The following is a 6,557-nucleotide window of genomic DNA, read 5'->3' on the forward strand; positions in this document are numbered from 1 at the left end:
CTCCAAAGGGATCTGTTGAGGATGGGCGAGTTGGCCTCAATGTGGTAAATGGGTTTCAATGTGGCCTAGTGCAAAGTGCTGCACATTGGAGCCAAAAATTCTAACTATAAATAAACGTTGATGGGGTCCGACTGGCAGAGACTGACCAAGAGAGAGATCTTGGAGTCGTAGTAGATAACTCACTGAAAATGTCGAGACAGTGTGTGACTGCAATAAAAAAGGCCAACACTATGCTGGGGATTATTAGGAAGGGAATTGAAAACAAATCAGCCAGTGTCATCATGCCCCTGTATATATCGATGGTGTGACCTCATTTGGAGTACTGTGTACAGTTCTGGTCACCACACCTCAAAAAGGATATTATAGCTTTGGAAAAAGTGCAGAAAAGGGCAACCAGAATGATAAAAGGGTTCGAACAGTTTCCCTGTGAAGAAAGGTTAAAGCACTTGGGGCTCTTTAGCTTGGAGAAATGACAGATGAGGGGTGACATGATCGAGGTGTATCAGATGATGCATGGGAAAGAGCAGGTAGAGAAAGAGGTATTTTTCTCCCTTTCTCACAATGCAAGAACTCGTGGGCACTCCATGAAATTGCTGAGCGGTCGGGTTAGAACGGATGAAAGGAAGTCCTTCTTCACCCAAAGAGTGATGAACATGTGGAATTCCCTGCCACAGGAAGTGGTGGCAGCTACAAGCAGGGACGGCTTCAAAAAGGAATTAGATAAGCATATGGAGCAGAGGTCCATCAGTAGCTATTAGCCACAAGGTACAGATAGGGACTCTGGGGCAAGTGATGCTCTGTCTTCTTGGTGCTTTGAGGGGGGGGCAACAGTGGGAGGGCTTCTAGTGTCTAGTGGACCTCCTGATGGCACCTGGTATTTTTGGCCACTGTGTGACACTGAGTGGCTTCTCTTATGTTCTTAGGTTTACAAGATTATGCATGGGATTGAGCAGGTCGAGAAAGAAGTACTTTTCTCCCTTTCTCACAATGCAAGAACTCCTTGTGGGCACTCCATGAAATTGCTGAGCGGTGGGGTTAGAACGGATAAAAAGAAGTCCTTCTTCTCCCAAAGAGTGATGAACACATGGAACTCACTGCCACAGGAGGTGGTGGCAGCTACAAGTATGGCCGGCTTCAAGAGGGAATTAGATAAGCACAAGAAAGGGGACCCGCGATACTCGCAGGGGTGGGGGGAGGAGAAGCTCCACCGAAGGAGAAGGAAGCAGCCACAGGTGAGCCTTCTCCCCTACCCTCCCCCCCGTCCTCGGCACCCACAGAGAGGCCCACGCCTCTCCAAGCCTTCTCCCTCCTCCCCCCCAGCACCGGCGGCAAGAGGCCTGAACTCGGCCTGCCGAACTTTCTCCCCCCCCAGTGGTGGCAGCAGCAGCGGGAGGCCTGAGCTCAGCCTGCCAGACGTTCTCCCTCCCCCCCCCACGGTGGCGAGGGCTGCTTACAACAGCCGGCCCGCCAAGCCTTCTCCCGCCCCCTCTCCCTCCATGGCATCAGCGGCGCGGCCTGAGAGGCTTCCAGCTGCCAGGCCCGCCAATCTCTCCCCCCCTTCCTCCCCCCCTTGGCTCCTCCCCCCCCCTTCTCGTGACATGAAGTTAAATAGCGTCAACCAGGCGGATGAAGTTAAATAGCGTCAACCGGGCGGATTCCACAAGGCGGGTTACGTGGCTGATGGTGAATTCGAACATGCAACAGGGATTCCACACAGCCCAAGGGGGGCCTGGTTTTCACCACTATTTGCCATGTTTCCCTTTCGTGCCCGGATATGGACGGCATCTCTCCACCGCCGCCACTGCCATGCTCCTGTCCTGAATACATGCCCACCCTTTAAGAACATTGGTGCGTGCCTCGTGTTGCTCGAGAGTAATGCCCTTCACCATCTCCACCCCCAGCTGCGCCCCGTCACACGGGAGAGGGGGAAACGTCTCCAGGATTGGGACACACTGCCGATACGACAGCAGCCGTGTGACTGTGCTCTTCCAAGGAACTGCTTCTGGCGCTTTCTTTTTGTTTAAAAAAAATGGCCCTTTTCGCAATAGCCCAGTGCAGCTGACCGCTTCTCCTGCAGTTCCAAGTGGAGAATTCTTCGAACGTGAAGCAATAGGTTGGTGGCATGCCACTTTTTTGGGTAGCTGCCCTGTTCTGTAAACGATTTCCCCAGAATTGTAGCTGTACAAATACTGCAGAATAAGCATGATGGACTGGTGAGGGAGATGCCCACCAGTACCAGTGGCATGCTGTACAGGCCTGTGACATTTGTCATAGAATCATAGATAGGGTTGCCAAGTGTTTTTTCGTCCGCGGCGGGGGACTCCCGGACGTTGTCTTGAGCGCGCGCGCCGCATGCACATCAGCCAGAGGTGATGTGATGACGCCGGGCACGCTGGGGGCGGGCACGCCCCCAGCGTGCCCGGCGTCATCACATCACCTCTGGCTGATGTGCATGCGGCGCGCGCGCTCAAGACAACGTCCGGGAGTCCCCCGCCGCGGACGAAAAAACACTTGGCAACCCTATCTATGATTCTATGACAAATGTCACAGGCCTGTACAGCATGCCACTGGTACTGGTGGGCATCTCCCTCACCAGTCCATCATGCTTATTCTGCAGTATTTGTACAGCTACAATTCTGGGGAAATCGTTTACAGAACAGGGCAGCTACCCAAAAAAGTGGCATGCCACCAACCTATTGCTTCACGTTCGAAGAATTCTCCACTTGGAACTGCAGGAGAAGCGGTCAGCTGCACTGGGCTATTGCGAAAAGGGCCATTTTTTTTAAACAAAAAGAAAGCGCCAGAAGCAGTTCCTTGGAAGAGCACAGTCACACGGCTGCTGTCGTATCGGCAGTGTGTCCCAATCCTGGAGACGTTTCCCCCTCTCCCGTGTGACGGGGCGCAGCTGGGGGTGGAGATGGTGAAGGGCATTACTCTCGAGCAACACGAGGCACGCACCAATGTTCTTAAAGGGTGGGCATGTATTCAGGACAGGAGCATGGCAGTGGCGGCGGTGGAGAGATGCCGTCCATATCCGGGCACGAAAGGGAAACATGGCAAATAGTGGTGAAAACCAGGCCCCCCTTGGGCTGTGTGGAATCCCTGTTGCATGTTCGAATTCACCATCAGCCACGTAACCCGCCTTGTGGAATCCGCCCGGTTGACGCTATTTAACTTCATCCGCCTGGTTGACGCTATTTAACTTCATGTCACGAGAAACGCCAACTGCTGATCTCCGCACAAGCCTCCGTCCGAGGGACATGTTTTCTCCAGGCCTGCTGGTGACCCCACCTTTTACCCTGAACTTCCTGCGGTTCCTGGCCCTGGTTCCTCTTTATTTATTTTTAACCTCCTATAAAAACCTGTCTGCCCAGGGAGGGTTTTGTTCCTGGCATGTGACAAAGTGGCTCCTAGTCCTCAAAAGCTCCCGTCTCATGGCTCTTTTCAGGCCGCCCTTCAATGGGAACAGAGGCCCAAGAAGATGGGTCCCACTCTCCCAGTATGACGCCAACCCCCTGCCAGACCTCAAAACGACCCACAGATGCCCTGCTGGTGAGGCTGCGGCTCTTCCATGGAGTTGCCAACTCTCTCCTCGTAGCCTGGCTCCTGTGCCGATGTCTCCCTCTCATGGGTAGGCAGCGATGGAGGACTGTGATCTGTGGTCTTCTGGCCTGCCAGCGCAGCTTGTGAAGACACAACAGTCCTGCCTAGCAAAAAGCGCTGGCAACTCCAGAGCCCTCAGAGTTCCAGGGTTGGGGAGGTTCACTGCCGTGTCTCTGTTTGGGCCCTGTCCCCCACCCTGCTCTTGATTAACCTCTGCTGGCTTCCGTCCCTCTGCTCTGCACACAGCTGAGTTTAAGTTTGGTGTCGTGGTTCAGTGTGCGGACTCTAATCTGGGAGAACTGGGTTTGATTCCCCACTCCTCCACTCGCAGCTGCTGGATGACCTTGGGCAAGCCATAGTTCTCTCAGAACTGTTCTCTCAAGAGCAGGCCTTGAAAGAGCTCTCTCAGCCCGCCTACCTCATAGGGTGTTTGTTGTGGAGAGGGGAAGGGAAAGGAGTTTGTAACCTGCTCTGAGACACCTTCAAGTAGTGAAGGGCGGGGTATAAATTCAATAAGAACATAAGAACCTAAGAGAGAAGCCAATGTTGGATCAGGCCGATGGCCCGTCCAGTCCAACACTCTGTGTCACACAGTGGCCAAAAACACCAGGAGCCCTCAGGAGGTCCATCAGTGGGGCCAGGACACTAGAAGCCCTCCCACTGTTGCCCCCCCCCAATGCACCAAGAATACAGAGCATCCCTTGCCCCAGCCTGAGAGTTCCTATCTAGAGCTTGTGGCTAATAGCTACTGATGGACCTCTGCTCCATATGTTTATCCAATTTCCACTTGAAGCCATCCATGCTTGGAGAAACAATGGCTGAGGGGTGACATGATTGAGGTGTATAAGATCAGGGGTCTTGTTGTAGAAAAAGAGCTGCCGGAGCTCATTAGCATAACTCATTAGCATAACTTATTTGCATATGCCACGCCCCCTGACATCACCGGAAGTGACAGAAGGCCACACCCCCTGACATCACCGGAAGTGTGTCAGAAGGCCCGGCTACTTACCCTCCTGCTTCATCCTCATTCCCAAACGGAATGAGGATCGAAGCAGAGGGCGGGGTAAAGAAGGGGCGGGGCTTCACCACGTGACCGCCCCACCCCCTAGAGGTTCTCTTCCGGAGCTCCATACCTGAGAGCTCCCCCCCGACTAGAGCCCTGAAGATAAATGAAATGAAGGGATCACTGCAAAAGCATCTTTATATGTTTGTGCATACCAACAGTATTACAGGGATCAGATGTGGAAGAAAAATCATACAGTCAAAATGGAAGCCGATGAAAATCATGCAAAACAATGCCAACGGGGGGGGGGGGACCAAACAACATTGGCTTCTCTCTTATGTTCTTCCCCTGAGAAGAACACCAGAAGAGCCCTGCTGGGTCAGACCAGTGAGGGTCCATCCAGTCCAGCCTCCTGTCTCACACAGGGGCCAACCAGTTCCTCTGGAGGGCCAACAACAGGGCAGAGAGGCCGAGGCCTTCCCCTGAGGAGAACCTCACAAGAGCCCTGCTGGGTCAGACCACTGAGGGTCCATCCAGTGCAGCCTCCCGTCTCACACAGGGGCCAACCAGTTCCTCTGGAGGGCCAACAACAGGGCAGAGAGGCCGAGGCCTTCCCCTGAGGAGAACCTCAGAAGAGCCCTGCTGGGTCAGACCAGTGAGGGTCCATCCAGTCCAGCCTCCTGTCTCACACAGGGGCCAACCAGTTCCCCTGGAGGGCCAACAGCAGGGCAGAGAGGCCGAGGCCTTCCCCTGAGGAGAACATCAGAAGAGCCCTGCTGGATCAGACCAGTGCAGTGAGGGTCCATCCAGTCCAGCCTCCTGTCTCACATGTGGGCCAGCCAGTTCCCCTGGAGGGCCAGCAACAGGGCAGAGAGGCCGAGGCCTCCCCCTGAGAAGAACACCAGAAGAGCCCTGCGGGGTCAGACCAGGGAGGGTCCATCCAGTCCAGCCTCCTGTCTCACCCAGTGGCCTCAACCGGTTCCTCTGGAGGGCCAGCAACAGGGCAGAGAGGCCGAGGCCTCCCCCTGAGAAGAACACCAGAAGAGCCCTGCGGGGTCAGACCAGGGAGGGTCCTACCAGTCCAGCCCCCTGTGTCACCCAGTGGCCTCAACCAGTTCCTCTGGAGGGCCAGCAACAGGGCAGAGAGCCCAAGGCCTCCCCCTGAGAAGAACATCAGAAGAGCCCTGTTGGATCAGACCAGGGAGGGTCCATCTAGTGCAGCCTCCCGTCTCACCCAGTGGCCAAACACTTATTCTGGAGGGCCAATAGACATGATCTTGCCTCCTGACTCTGGAGTCAGATGTTTAGTGCCTCTGAAGGTGGAGGTTCCCCTCAGCCACCATGGCTAGTAGCCACCGATAGACGTATCCTCCATGAATCTCTCTAATCCCTCTCCAAAGCTGTCACTGTGGCCATCACTACATCCTCGGGCAGTGAAGTCCACATTTTAATCACTGTCTGTGTAAAGTAGTGTTTCCTTTTGTCCCTCCCGAACCTACTGCCCATCGGTTCAGTTGGGTAACCTCGAGTTCCGGTCTTTGGGGAGAGGGAGGAGACCTTCTCTCTCTCCACTCTCTGCACCCCACGGCATCATTTTCTAAACCTCTCCCATGTGTCCCCCCCCCCGAGTCATCTCTTTTCTAAGCTAAAAAGTCCCAGACTCTTGTTCAGGCCTGCCGCACGGAGAGGGGGAGGGTGGTCTGCTGAGCTGAGCTGTTCTGTCACCGCAGGCAGGGCCACCTTCCTCGAAGCCTCTCACCAAGAAAGAAAGCCCCATGCAGCAGGCAGCCTGTCTACGCAAGGTGGAAGTTCCTGGGCACCGCAACGGGCCTCTTTGCAGGGGTTGTGCTCCCTTGGCACATGGCACAACGTGTTGCGGCCCGCAGGCTGGCACAGAAACTGTGGCCAGGAGAGCTGGCAGCCGCTTCCACCTTCTCATCTGCAGCGTCGC

The sequence above is a fragment of the Gekko japonicus genome, unplaced genomic scaffold (assembly GCF_001447785.1).
Source record: "Gekko japonicus isolate JY-2015 unplaced genomic scaffold, Gekko_japonicus_V1.1 scaffold358, whole genome shotgun sequence".
Taxonomy (NCBI): domain Eukaryota; kingdom Metazoa; phylum Chordata; class Lepidosauria; order Squamata; family Gekkonidae; genus Gekko; species Gekko japonicus.